Here is a 21,414-nt window from a genome sequence, read left to right on the forward strand (position 1 = left end):
TTTTTATTTCTTTATTTGTTTGGTTGTTTAATTAGCTACTAACACAAGAATAAAATCAACAAATTTCAAAAATACAAAAAATAAAGACTCGATCCAACGTCGAGCATTTTCTCAATAAACAAATCAACTCATTTCTCCATCCCATTCCATCCCATCTTTTTCAAACTTTCATCAAATGCTTGATTCAACGTCAAGCCATTTTCATAATAAAAACTCAAAAATATTAATTCATATTCAAGACCTTTTCAATAAAGATGGAAATGGAACGTGGTGTATACCGCGCACTCCTGAGGTTAGGATTCGAGACGTATGCCTCGCCAATCTTAACTCTCGCCATCATCCAAATTTATCCACTTTGTTTCTTCAAACACTCAGCCAAATCTTTCTTAAACGTCCATCGACACTTGATCTAAGGTCAAGTCATTTTCACAACAAAAAACTCAAAATAACTAATTCTTACTTAAACACTTTTTTAAAGGTGGAAATGGAACATGGTGTATACCATGCACTCCTGAGGTTAAGATTCGAGACGTATGCCTCGCCAATCTTAACTCTCGCCATCGTCTAAAATTGTCAATGTGGTTTCGTCAAACCCTTTTTCAATCAAATCTAAGATACTTAAATCTTATTTAAGACTCTTTCAATAAGGTGGAAATGGAACATGGTGTATACCATGCACTCCTGAGGTTAAGATTCGAGACGTATGCCTCGCCAATCTTAACTCTCGCCATCATCTAAAATCGTCAATGTGGTTTCGTCAAACCTTTTTCTCAATCAAATCTAAGATACTTAAATCTTATTTAAGACTCTTTCAATAAAGGTGGAAATGGAACATGGTGTATACCATGCACTCCTGAGGTTAAGATTCGAGACGTATGCCTCGCCAATCTCAACTCTCGCCATCATCTAAAATTGTCAATGCGGTTTCTTCAAACCCTTTCTCAATCAAATTCCAAAATACTTAATTCCTATCTTAACTTTTTTTCAATAAAGATGGAAATGGAACATGATGTATATCATGCACTCCTGAGGCTAGGATTCGAGATGTATATCTCGCTCATCCAAGTTCTCGCCATCACTCAAAATACATCCAACCAATCAAACCCTTTTCTCGCCGCCGTGCGATTAATCAAAAACCTTTTTCATAAATGAAAGATATATTGTTTTAAGTGATACAAAACAATGTTTCGGCCACGATTGTTGAGTAGAGATAATGACGCTTTTCCGAATGTAGATTTATAAATCCGTTCGATGTGTGGTATGCGTCCACTCCTCATCTGTTTTGGGAAAAACGATGTTTTTGTCGATTAGTACAATATAGCTTTCGCTAAAATCGACCAACAAACAAACATTTTTCTACCCAGAACTACGTAAGCCTTGATTTCTCTTTTGAGATACGTAGGAGCATGATTTGTAAATCTTGTCAGGCCCACTAATAAAAAACTTAGGTTTAGTCCTTCGTTAAAAAATCCAAAAACATTCTCCTCTCTTCTATTCTTTCTTTCCCATCTAATAAATTGAAAAGCCTAACATTTCAAACAAACGTTAACGCACACAACTGACCTAATGGTTCCCGTTGAGTACAACGGACGTGAGGGGTGCTAATACCTTCCCCTTGCGTAATCGACTCCCGAACCCGGATATTGGTTGCGATGACCATATCTTATCCTTTCTTTTGTCTTGGGTTTTATCGATATTTCCCCTTTCCTTCTTAGGAATAAATAAAGTTCGGTGGCGACTCTGTTCAGTCCATCATTGCGAGCGTGCGATCGCGCTTCGCTTTGAAGTCGTATCCCCATTTTTTCGAGGTGCGACAGATGGCGACTCTGCTGGGGAAGACAAATCCTAAGCGAGTCAAGCCTAGTTAGGACGTCTGTGTGCCTTTGTTTGTTTAATTGTGTGGCTTTTCTTTATTGTTTTTACTATCTTTATTGTTATATATGTTGAATATTGGTTCTATTGTGATTGTTGGTACTTGGATCTTGATTGCAAACCATGTGGGAAAGACTCTACACCCGAGTCTAGAGTGAAAAAACACCTAAGATAGGACGATGGTTGAGTAGTACGGACTCCCGAGGTGAATACTTCGTAAGGGTCGGTACGAGAACCTCACTTAGAGTAGATCCTTTTGCAAATATTGTCGCCCGAGGTGTATACCTCGTAAGCGCCGATGTTTCAAAGGGGCCCATGACTCTAAGGACCTTTTAGAACATTAAACCTTTGGCCAACTAGAAATGATGGTTGCGTAGTATGGATTCCCGAGGTGGATACCTCGTAAGGATCGATACGAGAACCTCGCTCAGAATAGATTCTCCAGATGGAGTTGATGACCGGAAAGTATTTTCCGTAAGCGTCAAACAGTCTTTTGAATCCATGACTCTGAGTATCCTGTCTAGAACCCAGTCGATGGTTGCGTAGTACGGACTCCCGAGGTGAATACTTCGTAAGAGTCGGTACGAAAACCTCACCCAGAATAGATTCCCTTGATGGAGTTGACGACCGGGAAGTATTTCCCGTAAGCGTCAAACAGTCTTGTGAATCAATGACTCTGGGGATCCTTTGTAACAAAACCTTAGATCTTACCCGGTGAGAACCTATTCTTGGAAAACAATCAGATTTATCAGTACCTCGGACTTTTGAACCCGTGTATTAAAGAAAAAACACAAATATGCATGGCTTGCATTGCATTCATTCATTGCATTTGCATCGCATCATAATGCATGTCATTCTCCAGACAAATTACCAAAAAAAAACAAAAAAAAACTCATCCATCTTTTGTCCGTGAAGCAAAGTGATTCTCAACACGCGTTTAGAACAAAGAACCATGTCCCAGGAGATGATGGACGAGCTAAGGAAAGGCCAAGAAGCACTGAAGGGGGAACTCAATCTTTTGAAGAGCCAAATGAGATGAGTCTTGGAAACGGTGCAAGTCTTGTTGGGAAGAGAGGGTCACCCAATATACGCTGCTGCAACAAAGAGAGCTACTACGCCACATCCATCTGGTGTTACCCCAGGTCAAGGGAAATTCTATGTGGCAACTCCTCATTTACCAGTATGTGGACCTCCCTCAAGGCGTCATCAGCAACATCCTCTGGCTATTTCTCCTCAAAGTCACCAAAGTCAGGTTCAGAACAAAAATCAGAATCAGAACAAGAGGAACAAGGATCACAATGACTCGATTCCGGTGCCATATAGCAAGCTCTACCCGCAACTGATCCAAAATGCTTTGGTGACACCTCGAGCTCTCACGCCTGTGTCTCCATACCTGCCATGGTACAATCCAAATGCAACATGTGAATTCCATAAAGGGGCATTGGGACATGACCTAGATTCTTGCTGTGCGCTAAAAGCCTTGGTACGAGGACTGATTAACAAGAAGAGTTTAGTCTTTGAAGAAGATCACCCGAAGATCAAGTGCGGATACCATACTGGAACAATGGGGCACTCCATCGAGGAATGTAAGAGTTTTAAGCTCAAACTGCAAGGATTGATTGACATAAGGTCACCAACACTCAAGGAGGAAGGCTCAGGTACATATGCCTTGATTTCTGAGCCAGGTAATGAGAAAGGGAAAGGACCCTTGACACCCCTCAAGATTTTGTTCCACAAGGAAGATGTCAGGGATGTGGCTAAGGAGCTATCATTATTTCCTGGTAAGAGCATTGAGATACCGCCTTGGATTTCCAATGTCACGACCCATACCAATGAAAGTAAAGGAGAAGTGAGTAGTGGATCCAAGAAGGTTGCGTTCAACGATGAGATTGAAAGAAAAGAATTTGAAGATCATCATGTCAAAAAGCTTGTTGATCCAAACCTTCAAGTTTGAAGAAGTCAATTCCCTAGAGCCGGCAATCATTTGGCTATTTCAGCATTTCTTTTGTAGTTTCCTTGCATGTTGATTGTTAATTGCTTTTAAGCATTGTTGTTTTCTTTGAATTGGTAAGATTAATGAAATGTTTATGCATATTTTGAATTGATCCATTCGTATTCACTCGTTTCTCATTTATGTTAAAAACAAAAATACTCCTCTCATTCACTTTTGTTTATCAAACCGTTGTGCTAACAAAGATTGGAGGGAGGATGATGAAAACGAAACACCTGAAATTGTTGTGGTATGCTTTTAAGTAAAACCTTGCCGATGATGTAAGGCATTGTTTCAAATCCCCAAACACTGAAGTTATAAGGAGTTAATCCCTAGTCAACCACTTTGAGCCTAGAAGTTGGTGTTTATTTTGGATCTAAAACCCTTAATCTTAACCTGGGGCAGGGTAGTTGTGTTCAGATATTTTGATCATGTATTCGATCTTTCAAAAATCGTCCATATGAACACCCTCCAATTAGGTTCAACCACGTGTTATCCTTCGCACACATGTTGAAGTGTTGAAGAAGTTAAGAAAAGCTAAAATTAGTGTTGGTTGATCCTTATCCACCAATAATGTGGCAGTCAATACCTTTGAAAAATAAAAAATAAAGGTCCGCTAAGTCAAACACCACAAAAATGACTTAGGCAAAAGTCAGGGCATCCCGATGGACCGAAAGCTTCAAAGAAGCGGTCCAGGCAAAATAAGGGACAAAGAAAAACAAAAAGAGGTCACCAAAACCCTCAACAAAACAAAAAAATAAGGGACAAAGAAAAACAAAAAGAGGTCACCAAAACCCTCAACAAAACAAAAAAATAAGGTGACTGCCTTTTCAAGAAAAATTCGTCTTGAATCCTCATCACACCTTCGAACCCTCTTGGAAGTCGAATGCGTGTATGGAATTAACTGAACGTAGGAACTGGAGATCATCAAGAAGAAGGGGTGGGTAAAAATAAATTTTGAGCCTTATATCCTTTTGTTTCAAAAAACCGTGAACCAGACCACGTTACAACCCTTCAAAGACCTAATTGAGGCAGGGTTTATCTTGAAAGCATACTATAACAAGTTTGTGTTAACTTGACTCCAAACGATTTTTGTGAATCATTTGATAGCACCAACTTGCATACTGTGAATGACTTGATCACCATTGTATTCTTATCATTGACCCGTTCACTGTATTTCACCCGTTCATATCAATAAACTTTGATTTCAAATTTTTGCATAAACACTGCATTAAAATTACCATTTTTGAATGAACAATCTTATTTGCAAGTCAACACTTAGCATCAAAGAAATGCCAAATACAGTTGAGGAACTTGATGGAGTGAAAGAAGTTTAGTCAGGGGAAAATCACTTTGAGCATCAGTTAATTCGAGCTAGTCACCCTAAGGGTCATCTAGCCAAGAGTAATCTGTTTCAAGAATCAGACTGGGGCAAGCCACCTCAGAGTTCAGTAAGTCCAATCACTCCAAGGTTCAGTTAGCCAAGAGTATTTTGCTTTAAGACTTAGGCTGGGGCAAGCCACCTCAGAGCTCGGTAAGTCCAACTATCCAAAGGACAATCAATCAAGAGTCTACCATTCCAACATTTGGTTAGTCAAGTTCGGACCACTGCAAGTTTCAAACACTTGGGGCAAGCCATCTCGAGGTAGTCTCATGGCAATTTGTTTCCAAACTCACTTTCAAGGTGAACATTTCCAAAGACCCAATAAACTGGGGCAAGGTGAGCCACAGAGGGGCAGAACCTCTTTCTTCGTGCTTTCAAACTGCTCAAACAAATTCTGCCATACGTCAACAACTATTGAGTTTAAGACGAGTGCCCGAAAATTATACTAGCACGATTCATTAATCCTCCAAAAGGATCCATTGGCTAAGCTGTGGCCATCAAACTGGATAGAATCCTCCTTTGACAATATCTATCATAAAATATTTGGTTGAGTTCTCGGTGTTGAGGAATCATGAGCTTCCATAAAAAGCCTTTACCAACTCCCAGTCCACTCAGGTGTCAGCATTCTCATAGCATGATCATTCATATATCATGCATAAAAGAATTCAAATCATGCATAGCCGAAATGTACTTCGTGCTCATTTTGCATTGACCCAGGTCTTGTTGTTGATCCTATATCCTTTGACCTCTAATTCCAGTTTGTCTTTGGTGCCCTTAAACCATCATCCGGTTTTTGTAGTCATTTTCAAATCCAACCCAGTCGGCACCTATTAGAAAATTTTCCATTTAGGTTCATTTTCTTTTTGGATTATCCGATGAATTTCCGGATTACTCCTTGGTTTATTGATGAATTTCCACAACTTGTCTGATGTATTTCCAGATGTTTCACCATCTATCTGAGGTGTTCTCTGATGTGTCTATATTCTGATGTATTTCCAGAATTTCCTTGATGTATTACCGGATGTGTCTGTATTCTGTTGTATTTCCGGAATATCACTTGTAATTCCGATGCATTTCCAGAATTTGTTTCTTTTACTCTCTGATGAATTCTCAGACATGTCACTTTTATTCTGACGAAGTTCCAGAACCCCTGTGTCATTCCCTGGAATTGTTTCAAGACTCATTGGTGTCTCCTAAAGATCAGTTGTTGCTAGGCTTATTCCAAGCTCAGTTGCTACTAGAACTCATTTCAAAGTCCAATTGTTGTTGGCAAAATCCGTTAAAAGCTGGTTGTAGTCCATTGCTTACGGTCAGAGTCCAATTGTTTTTATTCCGGGGTCCGGTCATGCTTGAACCTACTCTGAAGATTCTTTGTTCAATCCTATTCAGGTCTTATACGAACCTGTCATTGAACCTTTTTATTCCGGGGTCCGGTCATGCTTGAACCTACTCTGAAGATTCTTTGTTCAATCCTATTCAGGTCTTATACGAACCTGTCATTGAACCTTTTTATTCCGGGGTCCGGTCATGCTTGAACCTACTCTGAAGATTCTTTGTTCAATCCTATTCGGGTCTTATACGAACCTGTCATTGAACCTTTTTATTCCGGGGTCCGGTCATGCTTGAACCTACTCTGAAGATTCTTTGTTCAATCCTATTCAGGTCTTATACGAACCTGTCATTGAACCTTTTTATTCCGGGGTCCGGTCATGCTTGAACCTACTCTGAAGATTCTTTGTTCAATCCTATTCAGGTCTTATACGAACCTGTCATTGAACCTTTTTATTCCGGGGTCCGGTCATGCTTGAACCTACTCTGAAGATTCTTTGTTCAATCCTATTCAGGTCTTATACGAACCTGTCATTGAACCTTTTTATTCCGGGGTCCGGTCATGCTTGAACCTACTCTGAAGATTCTTTGTTCAATCCTATTCAGGTCTTATACGAACCTGTCATTGAACCTTTTTATTCCGGGGTCCGGTCATGCTTGAACCTACTCTGAAGATTCTTTGTTCAATCCTATTCAGGTCTTATACGAACCTGTCATTGAACCTTTTTATTCCGGGGTCCGGTCATGCTTGAACCTATTCTGAAGATTCTTTGTTCAATCCTATTCAGGTCTTATACGAACCTGTCATTGAACCTTTTTATTCCGGGGTCCGGTCATGCTTGAACCTACTCTGAAGATTCTTTGTTCAATCCTATTCGGGTCTTATACGAACCTGTCATTGAACCTTTTTATTCCGGGGTCCGGTCATGCTTGAACCTACTCTGAAGATTCTTTGTTCAATCCTATTCAGGTCATGTACGAACCTGTCATTGAACCTTCTATTCCGGGGTCCGGTCATACTTGAACCTATACTGAAGTTTTTTCTCTGTTTGTTCAATACCATTCAGGTCATGTATGAACCTGTTGTTGAACCCTTATTCCGGTGTCAGGTCATACATGAACCTGTTCTGAAGAGTTTTCTCCTTGATTATTCCCCAGCGTTGTCAGGTCTTATATGAACCTGTCATAGCATCTTTTTCTTTGTTCGGTTGTATTCTAAGTGCCGTTTATCAAATCTCACTTTGAATACTCCCCAGTGTGTGTCTGAGTCTCCAGCAGGACTGTTTTCCCAGCAAGTTGTTTCTTACCATTTGTCTGTCTCCCTGTGGATCATCAGCATTCCCCACAGTTTTGGTCGGCCTAATAGCATCTCCTGTCAAGGGTCCATCATATCCCTAGCAGATAAAATTACAAAAAAATCATGCATCCATGCATATCCATGCATATCATGGCATATCATATCATATCACATCATGTCATGGGGATTCAGGATCAAAATCCGGGTTTTCTTAGTATTTAATCATCTCCCACTATGATCATATGAAGAGTGTCCTGCTTCATATTCTCTAGTTGAAGATACTTAAATAGGGGCAACTGTCATACCCCGATTTTGACCCTGAATTTTTTTTTTTTCTCATTTTTTCATTTTTATTTGGCACTTGGCTTGAAATTCATTTGCATACATTCATTCCCAACTCCATATTTTTGTTACACATTGATCATTGTCTATGCCTTTTTGATCATGGTGCTTTTGACTATAAAATGGATTTTAATCATTTGACTTTTGTAATTTTTTCAATTTTTGATTTTAATTTCAAATTAAGTTTAATTCCCAAATTTCAATTTAATCTTAATTATTTATTCTACTAATGATTCAAACTCTAATTGATTTTAATTTCCAAATGAATGTTAGAGTTGATATCAAAGTAATTTTAATGAATTATAGATTAATTTGATTTTTAAATTGGTTTTTGCTGATTTGTTATTATTATTTAAATTGATATTTAGACAAGTCTTGGATTATTCCTAAAAAAATCCATATCCATTTTATAATCAAATATCCAATAACCCAACTCTATTTTTTTTTAATTCCATATCCAAAACCCATATCCATTTTCATTATCCATTTGGAACCAATTTAAACCATTTCATATCCGAAATCCATTCAATCATAACAATTAACCAATTAACCCAAAGTTCATTAACCCAAAACAATTATCCAACAAAAACAAAAGAATTCAATGACACCAACATCATGTCTGAACCAAAACTATCATCCGCCTAATTCTTTGGAAAGGGATAAAAAGGTGCGGTTTGTTGATGTAGACCAAAGCCATCCTTCCTCGGTGAAGACGAATCTTTCTTTTCCTACACCTGCCTTCAATGATGGGTGTGAAGAGTACTTCTATTCTGCCAAAGAACACACAGGTGATAACACAGTGAATCAGCAAGAAAATATTGATTACATGGGATAATTTGACAATGGAGGATCAACAAGCAGAAGAAGCAAATTAAAATTTTTTTGAATGGTTTTGAAGGCTGTGTATGATACACTGAACATGTTAAATTTTGATGTCAAAAAAAATGTCTTGTTGCAGAGGTCTGGTGCCCAATATTTGCGAGAACACAGATTCAAGAGGCACTCCAACGGGCAACTTTTGACAGTAATTCTCAAGTGGGTGTAATCTTTCATTCAATGGATGCACTGGAATCGCCACCTACATATTTTAGGACCAACAGTTTCACCAATCCTTATCAAGAAATTGTAGATGCATATGGTGTTGCAAGATATCAAGAAGCAAACCCCGCTGTTTACACAAATATTATTTTCCCATTTCTTTTTGCGGTGATGTTTGGGGACTGGGGCCATGGAATATGCCTGCTGCTTGGAGCATTGGTTCTTATAGCACATGAAAGCAAACTCAGCAATCAGCGAATGGGAAGCTTTATGGAGATGCTATATGGGATGCACATACTACTGGCTTAGTAAAATACAGAGAACCATACCCATTTGTGTGGATCCCCGCTGGCGTGGAAGTCGTTCAGAATTGCCCTTTTTGAACTCTCTCAAGATGAAGATGTCCATTCTATTTGGTGTTGCATATGAACTTAGGAATTATGTTAAGTTATTTCAATGCTCGTTTCTTTGGCAGTTCGCTGGATATAAGGTATCGGTTTGTGCCGCAGATGATTTTCCTCAACAGTCTATTTGGGTATCTTTCCCTTCTCATTGTTGTCAAGTGGTGTTCTGGCTCTCAGGCAGACCTTTATCATATAATGATTTACATGTTTTTAAGCCCTCTTGACAATCTTGGTGAGAATGAATTGTTCAGGAGTCAAAGGCCACTGCAAGTTTTGTTATTGGTTTTGGCTCTAATTGCAGTTCCATGGATGCTCTTTCCAAAGCCTTTTATATTAAAGAAACTTCATAATGAGAGACTTCAAGGACGCAATTACGGTGTTCTTAATACCTCTGAGGTGGATCTTGAGGCAGAGCCGGATTCTGCCAGGCAACATCGTGAGGAATTTAATTTCAGTAAGGTTATTGTTCACCAATTGATTCATTCCATTGAGTTTGTTCTGGGTTCTGTTTCAAATACGGCATCAAATCTCCGACTTTGGGCATTAAGCTTGGCTCACTCAGAACTTTCAACTGTTTTTTTATGAGAAAGTCCTACTACTAGCTTGGGGGTATGACAATCTTATCATTCGGTTAGTGGGGCTAGTTGTTTTTGCCTTTGCAACTGCTTTTATACTACTTATGATGGAGACTCTGAGTGCTTTTCTTCATGCCCTGCGTCTTCATTGGGTTGAATTTCAAAATAAATTCTACCAAAGTGATGAGCTGCTCTGCACCAAAACCACCATGTCACCTGGCCAAAATCTCAAACCTGCAAAAGTTTCATGACGGATCAACAAATCAACCATAGCCTGCAAGAAAAAACCAAACACCAGTTTCACAACAAGAAGATGGGAAGGGGTAAGATTGAGATCAAGAGGATTGAAAACTCAAGCAACAGACGAGTTACCTATTCAAAGAGAAAAAACAGAAAGAGCTTGTTGAACCTGTTGATGTCAAACTTGGTCAAGAGCATGAACTTGTTGTCACTACTTATGCCGGACTATACCGTTATAGAGTTGGTGATGTGCTGAAGGTAGATGGATTCAAGAACAAAGCACCACATTTCAACTTTGTATGCAGAAAGCATTGTATTGAGCATTGATGCAGATGAAACCGACGAGGTTGAGCTTCAGAATGCAATGGCAAATGTTGTGACATATTCGGTACCCTTCGGCGCAACGGTGTCAGAATACACAAATTACAGCAGCAGCAACAGCAAATGATGGTGCATAACCCGAATGGAGATCAAAATCCAGTGCAAGCTGCTGCCATGAGAATTGCATCCTGCTTTATTCTCTTCAGAAGCTAAGCAACGAAAACAATTCCAACAAGGCTGTGAGAAAACCGAAACCAAGTATCATCTTCACTGCAGTAAAAAACACCAATTAATTAGTAAAAATAGCTAATTTTCAAAAGTTCCCAAATTGGAATTGGGACAAAAAGCGATTGAAAAAGCAAGAGCTCAGATTACCTTTCCGAATCTATCATCAAACAGGCTAAACTCCAATTCTGAGCATTCAAAAGCCATCCTGGAACTTTCTCCATTGGACCTTTGAGCATCTTTCGAAACCCTAATGTGCAAGAATAAATAGAAAAGTAGAGATCAGTAGAAGGGGGACGAAAAATTTTTGAGAGCTAACGGCAGAAGCTTAGCAAAAAACCCTAAATTTCAAAACGAAATTTTTGAGAGGGAGGCGGACCAAACATCACAGAAAAACCCAAATCACCAAATCAAAGACAAACTGAAAGCTCCACCATTGCTGTAGTCACCGCCGAAGGTGAGTTTTTTTGTTTCAGCCATTTGATTTCTTACACGATTGAGAAAGACATGGGCGATTGGAAACGAGGTTGAGAGACCTTGCTGGGACGCGATGAGAGGTGAGGTATTGAGAGAGTTTGAAGCGGAGAGAGAGTGAAACGCAGGTGGAGAGGAGCGATTGAGAGGGAGAAGATTGGGAACGGCGAATGAGAGATTGAGAGAGGAAGAGTTATGTCTTCGTGAGGAAGAGTTATCCTTTTGATTTGTCGCGTCACCGATTCATTCTTTTTTTTATTTACTTTAAGAGTATTTTAAGAATCCTGTTAAGAAGATTTAAGTGACTCTTTAGTGTTCCAAGTGGTCATTAACTTTGGGTATATAGTAATGATTTTTCTTTTTACTATTCCCAATCAATCAGCATCTAAAACCCAACAGCCATGCGGCTGGGTTTAACTACCAGTAGACCAATAGTCTTCTTTTTTATTTTAATTTTTATTTTAATCCTTTTTTAATTTACCTTAATTTATATATTTAAGTTTAGTGTTAAGATAACGGTTAGTTATTAAATAGCCTAGTGGAGAGAGGGTAGTGCTGTAGTCTCAAGAGGGGTTGGTTCAATACTCGTAGATAGCATTTTTAGTATTTCATTTCTTTTTTAGCATTTCATTTTTTAGTATTTTATTATCTTTTAGCATTTTGTTTCTTTAAATAGTTTTTTTTATGTCTATGTTTTTTTATTAAATCCATCATGCATGCAAAACCATTAAGAAAAATCATACTTTTCTCGATTTAATATCGAGCCCTTTTTCACACCCTTGTAAGTCGATTGCTTTTTAAGCATCGCCATCAACCTCACATAGCTTACTCTTGGGCTTTCTTACAATGAGCCGGTTCTCTTGCACCTACACTCATGCATTATTTGTTTGGGCCCGATTTTATTTATTTCATGATTGTGTAATCCCCATTTGACAAATGTATCCCACTCCCCCAATGTGTAATATTTTTGTACTTTTTATTTCTTTATTTGTTTGGTTGTTTAATTAGCTACTAACACAAGAATAAAATCAACAAATTTCAAAAATACAAAAAATAAAGACTCGATCCAACGTCGAGCATTTTCTCAATAAACAAATCAACTCATTTCTCCATCCCATTCCATCCCATCTTTTTCAAACTTTCATCAAATGCTTGATTCAACGTCAAGCCATTTTCATAATAAAAACTCAAAAATATTAATTCATATTCAAGACCTTTTCAATAAAGATGGAAATGGAACGTGGTGTATACCGCGCACTCCTGAGGTTAGGATTCGAGACGTATGCCTCGCCAATCTTAACTCTCGCCATCATCCAAATTTATCCACTTTGTTTCTTCAAACACTCAGCCAAATCTTTCTTAAACGTCCATCGACACTTGATCTAAGGTCAAGTCATTTTCACAACAAAAAACTCAAAATAACTAATTCTTACTTAAACACTTTTTTAAAGGTGGAAATGGAACATGGTGTATACCATGCACTCCTGAGGTTAAGATTCGAGACGTATGCCTCGCCAATCTTAACTCTCGCCATCGTCTAAAATTGTCAATGTGGTTTCGTCAAACCCTTTTTCAATCAAATCTAAGATACTTAAATCTTATTTAAGACTCTTTCAATAAGGTGGAAATGGAACATGGTGTATACCATGCACTCCTGAGGTTAAGATTCGAGACGTATGCCTCGCCAATCTTAACTCTCGCCATCATCTAAAATCGTCAATGTGGTTTCGTCAAACCTTTTTCTCAATCAAATCTAAGATACTTAAATCTTATTTAAGACTCTTTCAATAAAGGTGGAAATGGAACATGGTGTATACCATGCACTCCTGAGGTTAAGATTCGAGACGTATGCCTCGCCAATCTCAACTCTCGCCATCATCTAAAATTGTCAATGCGGTTTCTTCAAACCCTTTCTCAATCAAATTCCAAAATACTTAATTCCTATCTTAACTTTTTTTCAATAAAGATGGAAATGGAACATGATGTATATCATGCACTCCTGAGGCTAGGATTCGAGATGTATATCTCGCTCATCCAAGTTCTCGCCATCACTCAAAATACATCCAACCAATCAAACCCTTTTCTCGCCGCCGTGCGATTAATCAAAAACCTTTTTCATAAATGAAAGATATATTGTTTTAAGTGATACAAAACAATGTTTCGGCCACGATTGTTGAGTAGAGATAATGACGCTTTTCCGAATGTAGATTTATAAATCCGTTCGATGTGTGGTATGCGTCCACTCCTCATCTGTTTTGGGAAAAACGATGTTTTTGTCGATTAGTACAATATAGCTTTCGCTAAAATCGACCAACAAACAAACATTTTTCTACCCAGAACTACGTAAGCCTTGATTTCTCTTTTGAGATACGTAGGAGCAGGATTTGTAAATCTTGTCAGGCCCACTAATAAAAAACTTAGGTTTAGTCCTTCGTTAAAAAATCCAAAAACATTCTCCTCTCTTCTATTCTTTCTTTCCCATCTAATAAATTGAAAAGCCTAACATTTCAAACAAACGTTAACGCACACAACTGACCTAATGGTTCCCGTTGAGTACAACGGACGTGAGGGGTGCTAATACCTTCCCCTTGCGTAATCGACTCCCGAACCCGGATATTGGTTGCGATGACCATATCTTATCCTTTCTTTTGTCTTGGGTTTTATCGATATTTCCCCTTTCCTTCTTAGGAATAAATAAAGTTCGGTGGCGACTCTGTTCAGTCCATCATTGCGAGCGTGCGATCGCGCTTCGCTTTGAAGTCGTATCCCCATTTTTTCGAGGTGCGACATATGGTGACGACAAATACAGCTGACAATGGGAAATGCCCTAAAACCAATAATAACAAGAAATCGTTAATGTGTATATATGTCAAATACATAATTTAAGCAAATAGTTCAATTTAAGACAATTATATGTAATTACCTCTGGAATGTTCGGCTGAAAGGTACAGTTGATACTGTTTTTGTCCGAAGCATCTCTGTATACTGTTGAGGCGCTAGCCTCTGTTTCTCTCCTCAATGCATCAAGCTCAGCTTGCATGGCTTCCAATCTTGCATGAAGCTCCCGATTACTAGGAGCCTTTCCTTTTTTAATACTCAGGGAGGTCGGAGTGACTCCAAATCCCTTACCCCTCACCCGACCAGAATACTCAGGGACATCTAATGCCCGACTAAGTATGCCCTTAGTATCATCGGGAGATAAAGACTGAGATAGCTCCTCCTGAAAAATCAGATGAATACCGTATACTTGTGAAATATTTGTGTATAAAAATGTTATTCAATTAATGAAAAAATGTTATACATACACATTTCTGGTATACGTGTAAAACTTCTTCTTGAGGAACTCCAGATTTGCCCACACGGGCTTCCTTCCACAAAAGATGTGCAAGAAGAGATGTTTCTGAACTTTCCTCCTTCTGCAGCTACACATTAAGTCATACAATTTGATCAGATAAAACTAATATATGATGAACAAATTTGTTATCGCAATTTATAAATACTTACCATGGATTGTTCTAAGCGTCCATATCCGACACGTCCTTTTCGGTACGGATATGCGGGACTTGATGCTCTTTCCCGATTTGTAGCACTTATTCTTTGAAAAACCGGGTCTTGTCTTTTGGATTTGAAAGCTTCCCATTCTTCAGCCGATATCAAACTTTCATATTTTTTAGGAAGCTCCGCATCCACAAAATTACCATCCGCATCCTTAAGGAACTTGGATGATAAAAATGTCCGAAACCCTCTTAGAAGCTTTCCGGCCAATTTCATACAAAAACCTCTTCTTTCTTCTTCGATGTTAAAACATCGCTAAGAAAAACATACAGATTGATAGTTAGTATCGGTAATTGAAAAAACATAATTGATACCGTATAATTAAGGGCCAAATGATTGTACCTTTATCTCACTCCAAATTTTTTCTTTGGACTCATTCAGCTCTTTTTTTTCTCCAATCATCACATGTAATGGGAATTTCATTCCTTACTAGTGCACCGATAAAACTAGTTAAGGTATGCCCATTAGGTTCTATAAGCTGTTCCTGGTTGTTCCAATAGACATCTAGTATGATGCCTCGAGATCTTCCTTGGACCACCCTTCTCATTACTGTGATGCCTCTTCGAATTTCTTCTTCCGCGGATACTTTTTTACTAACTTCCTCATGTTGGTCATCAGCCATGTCTAACCTGTAATAAACCAAGGAAACCATCAAATATCAAATATAACTTATAATCAAAGCAATTGAAAACAAAAAAATAAAGAAATCATGCATTATCAGATATAACTTATAATCAAAGCAATTGAAAACAAAAATATAATGAAATCATGCATTATCACATATAACTTATAATCAAAACAATTGAAAAAAATAAATAAAGAAACCATGGATAATTTACCTAAGTCACTAACATCTCTTTCTTTTCTTTGTTGGAATATTAATCACTTGTTTCTTAGCAATGCGTACGGATGAATTGATCCAAATTCCCTCATTATGATCGTTTCTTATATATGACTCATCCGGTATAAGATCCTCAACTTCATCATTTCTATTCAACTCATTCCGTCTAATGCATGACTCATTCTCAACATCAATATCACATTGATCGACACCGCTATCATCAGTCACTTTGTTAGAGAAAAGCACTATAGACCATTTTGTACTCTTCGGGTCATTCACATAGAACACTTGTTTAGCTTGAGATGCTAGAATAAAAGGTTCATCTTTGTACCCCACCCTAGTAAGATCAACTTGCAAAAATCCGGACTTATCCATTCGTATGCCACTACTATTCACCCACTTGCAACCAAAGATGGGAATCTGAAACTTCTCGTAATCAAACACCCAAATGTGCTCAATGACTCCAAAATATGACAAATTTGCATATTTGGGGTTTAAGTCCTTCATACTTGATATATGCATTGCTTCAGCTAGCACGGTGACACCACTATTTTGCATAGTACTCTTATCATCTTGTTCTTTGGTATAAAATGTGTATCCATTAATTGAATATGCGCTATGAGAAAACACATGCAAACTTGGACCATATGCCAAACATCTCAACCTTTCTGTTACCGAAGAAGGATCTGAAGAGCGCTTCAAATAAATATGATCCTTCAACCATTGTATGAAACTTTGATTGTGCTCTATAACTATCCAATTTTCATTTCTGTTCGGATTTAACCTTCGGAGTACATCCTTGTGCATTTCAACATATGGCTCAACCTCATTATTATTGTGCAAAACATACAAATGAACTTGATCCCGTTCATCCCTTGATATTGTCACAATTTTATTCCCAATTAATTTTTTACCTTCCATTTTGTCGAAAATCTGAGCTCTGGGGAGTCCAACCGATTGAACGTTAGACAAATATTCAGTACAAAACTCAACAGCTTCTTCAACAATGTATCGTTCAACAATACAACCCTCTGGTCGACTTCGGGATTTCACGTACCCTTTTAATATTTTCATATACCGTTCAGCAGGGTACATCCATCTCATATAAGCTGGTCCACACAACTGTGTCTCTTTCACAAGATGAACAACTAAATGAACCATTATGTCAAAAAAAGACGGAGGAAAATACATTTCAAGCTCACACAAGGTAATTACAATCTCTTTTTGTAGTGTTGGTAAGATCTCGGGATCGATCACCTTACTACAAATTGACCTAAAGAAAAAACACAATTTAGTTATGGCACTTCTTACTTTTTCTGGCAAAATAGAACGTATACCTATCGGTAGAAAATGTTCCATTATAACATGGCAATCATGTGTCTTCAAATTCTTCAACTTGAGGTCTTTCATAGAAACAAGTCTTCTGATATCAGATGAGTATCCTTCTGGAACCTTAACTTCACTCAGAGACTTACACAATTTTTTTTTCTCCTTTCTAGATAAAGTAAAAGCAGCAGGTGGTAGATATGTTCGTCTTCCTTTTTTCATGGGTGCTAATTCAGTTCTCATTCCCATTTTTAACATGTCCTCCCTTGCTTTAAGGCCATCCTTAGACTTGCCTTTTATATTGAGTAATGTACCGATAACACTTTCAAATACGTTTTTTTCAATATGCATAACATCGAGAAAATGTCTCACGTACAAAGACTTCCAATATGGCAATTCAAAAAATATCGACCTTTTCTTCCACCCACCTTTCACAATCTTATATGCAAAAGGCTTGCCAAACTCAGTACGCACATCTTTCACCTTTTCAAAAACTTGTTCACCTAACAATGCGGGTGGAGCTCTACGATGTTCGGTGTCTCCATTGAATGCTTTTCTCCACCCACGGTAGTGATGTTTAGAATGTAAGAATCTACGATGACCGAGAAACACATTCTTCTGGCAAAGTTCCAATCGAATCGTATCGGTTCCGTCTTCACAAACAGGACACGCACGTTGACCTTTAATGCTATACCCAGATAGATTCCCGTATGCTGGAAAATCATTAATTGTGCCAAACAACATCGCCCTCAAATTGAAACTTTCTTTCCTATATCCATCATAAACCTCCACACCGTTCTCCCACAAAATCTTTAAATCTTCGATCAGAGGTGTCAAGTATACGTCTATGTCATTCCCTGGTTGTTTAGGCCCAGAGATTAACATAGATAACATCATGTACTTACGCTTCATACATAGCCACGGAGGTAGGTTATAAATCATAAGAATCACAGGCCATGTGGTATGTGAGATACTTTGAAGACCATGTGGGTTCATTCCATCAGTAGATAATGCCAATCGAAGGTTTCTTGCTTCTGATCCAAACTCAGGATAATCATTATCAATCTTCGACCACTGTGGTGAATCAGCCGGATGCCGATACTTTCCATCAATAATTCTTTCATCTGCATGCCAAGTAAGATGTCTTGCATCGGTTTCACTACGAAACATGCGCCTAAATCTCGGAATTATCGGAAAATACCATAAGACTTTTGCGGGAGATAATCTTTTCTTATATCGAGACAAACCGCATTTAGGGCACTCAGTTAACATTGCATATTCGTTACGAAACAAAATGCAATCGTTAGGACAAGCATGTATCTTATTGATAACACGAAATTATATCGCTTTTTAAGACTTAATTCAATTAAATTATTTTATCATTTACGCTAGTTCATCTCATTTTATCAGATATTATGCAGTATTCCTCTTCTATTTATATCAGGTACCCATTTTGAAGCAAAAGTGAAAAAGGGAAGAAAAGGAGGTGTAAAAAGGAACAAAAAGGAGAGAAAAGGAACCAAAGGCCAAAGCCCAGCCCAAAGCGCACAAGTCACCAATGCTGTGCCTGTGACGGACGTCACAGGACGCGTGACGAGCGTCACGCGAAGTAGCCTTGTGACGGACGTCACACATGGTGTGACGAGCGTCACACCAGTCCACTAGCTTTTTGGCGCAAGTTACGCTCTCAGAGGAATGGAAGTAACGTTGAGGACTTCGTGTCCTATTCCCAAGCCGTGAATTTAGCACGCTGAAGACTCGTGGAAAAGAAGAAAAAGGCAGTCAGTAGCACTACTATAAATAGCTACCCTAATCCCTCTCGTTTGCTCTCCTCTCTTTGCCGTTTACACACACCGAAGCTCTGCCGATTTTCTGTTCAAGCTTTTGCTTATTTTTCTTTTTCCAGCAGAATTAATATTGTTTATTTTATTTGTTTATTTTGCAAGTTTTACTTTCTTTTTCCCTTGCAAATTTACCTTTCCCGTTTTTAATTTTTAGATATTTTTCGCGTAGTAGTTTCTACACCGGAAACTACTGTGCAACTTTATACCGGATTTAACCTTACGTTATATTCGAGTCTTTTCTATTTCCTTGATTTAATTTACTGTTTAATTGAAGAATCGAAGAACAAATCCTACCGGCTTGTGGAGGAGTGTTCAAGACCTTTGTATTACGCATTCAGGTTCTCTAATTGTTATTTAATATTTAATGTTTTAATCTATTGTTTATTTACATTGCCTGCCTGAAATGAGTCTGTGTATGCATGATAATAATTATTATTTAGTTAGCATGTCTGGCTAATTCGCCTAGGTATCGGTATGTAAAGTAAGCAGAAAAAGGGGTCAAGACTGAGTCGGTCTATTCAAACTTAAAATTAGAATCAATCTTTTTATGGTCTTAACTTACAGGTTTAATAACAAGATTTTTTACAAAAGTAAAAGACATAAAGAAGTTGAAACCAACGGAGCGGGAGTTTGAGGTTTTAACTGGACAGTGTAAGTTAGTCATTAAGTCTATCTCAGGGCGAGAGCAAGTTTTAGAATTAATTAAATTCTGACCTTTTTCCAAAAAGTATTTTTAAAGATTGAATGTGAGGACGAGAGTTAAGCATTTAGATTTAATTGTATAACCTAAGTCAACAGAGCGAGAGTTTGAGATAAGGGTGTTTAAAACGGTCAGTATTTTCTTAAAAAGAGTTTCTGCAACTTTATTGTTTTCAAAATATGATTTTTGACTTAATTATAAGTGACAGCTACATTAATATAAGATCATGGTTTCTTCAACAGAGCGAGAGTTTGAGATAAAACCTTTAACCAATAAAGTTAATCGAAACGATTTATTTTAAAACAGAGAGACCGACAAGGAATTGATTCCCTAGTTTTGACGAACTACATACCGATATCCGTTTTATTGATATTTAATCTAGATATTAGTTTAGCTCTTAGTTTTTCCCCAAACAATCAAACATTTTCACCTTAGATTTACGTAGTAACTTTAGATAACGGTACATCGATTCATAAGTCCCTGTGGGATCGATATCTTTTAAAACTACGCGATAGAACTGTGCACTTGCAGTTTGTATCCCATTCTCGACTCACCCAGTCGAGCGATCAAGTTTTTGGCGCCGTTGCCGGGGATTTTTATTCAATCGATATCGTAACTCTTCCGTTACGCTGTAGAGACTAAGGTTTCTTTTTCCTTCTATTCTTTCTTTCGTTGATTTGTATGCCACGCACTCGCTCTCAAGGCGAACCGCTCTATTTACGAATCAACGATATCGAACTATATCTCCGAGTCTTACGACGAATTCGGGAATATCGTGCTGAAAACAATCTCCCTCCTATAAACCTTCCTGATATCAAAAACATTTTTCCTTCTTTAACCGAGATGGCAGAACCAGCTCGTGCTCTTAGAGATTACGCCGCTCCATCGCAAGATGAACCGCATTCAAGTATTGCTCCGCCCGCAATCGAAGCAAACAACTTTGAACTTAAACCTTCGCTGTTGCAGGCTGTGCAACAGAACCAATTCTCTGGAAATCTTACCGAGGATCCAAACCTTCATTTATCCGTATTTGTTCAATATGCTGATACTGTTAAAGCTAATGGTGTCACTTCAGAGGCAATTCGACTTCGTCTTTTTCCTTTCTCATTAAGAGATAGCGCTAGAAGATGGCTTCAATCTCTCCCTTCCAACTCAGTCACCACATGGAACGAGTTGAAGAAAGTTTTTCTTGCCCGATATTTTCCGCCAAGCAAAACAGCTATGTTAAGGGCCCAGATAAACGGATTTAAACAGAAAGACAACGAGTCTCTTTTCGAAGCATGGGAAAGATACAAAGACATGATGAGACTTTGCCCACACCATGGTTTGGAAGACTGGTTAGTAATTCACACATTTTATAATGGTCTCTTATACAATACAAGGTTAACAATAGACGCCGCTGCAGGTGGTGCACTAATGAACAAACCTTATGCTGACGCTTACCAGCTTATCGAGAGCATGGCCCAAAACCACTATCAGTGGGGAACCGAACGAACAACAGTGGAAAAACCTCAACCGAAAACTGGCATGTACGAGATAAGTAACCTTGATCACGTTAATGCAAAAGTGGATGCTTTGGTCCAGAAAATTGAAAGTTTAAACGTATCACCACCAACCGCCGTGGTTGCTATAACTCAGAATTGCGAGGTCTGTGGAA

At 38.3% G+C, this 21,414-nt stretch overlaps 2 pseudogenes; one reads left to right on the forward strand and one right to left on the reverse strand.

The window, feature by feature from the left end:
* Positions 1 to 9,100: 9,100 nt before the first annotated feature.
* Positions 9,101 to 10,482, forward strand: LOC127122401 (V-type proton ATPase subunit a1-like; annotated as a pseudogene).
* A 10,503-nt stretch (positions 10,483 to 20,985) lies between these two features.
* Positions 20,986 to 21,085, reverse strand: LOC127124267 (uncharacterized; annotated as a pseudogene).
* Positions 21,086 to 21,414: the final 329 nt, after the last annotated feature.

Source organism: Lathyrus oleraceus, chromosome 2, assembly GCF_024323335.1.
Source record: "Lathyrus oleraceus cultivar Zhongwan6 chromosome 2, CAAS_Psat_ZW6_1.0, whole genome shotgun sequence".
In the NCBI taxonomy this organism is placed as follows: Eukaryota; Viridiplantae; Streptophyta; class Magnoliopsida; order Fabales; family Fabaceae; genus Lathyrus; species Lathyrus oleraceus.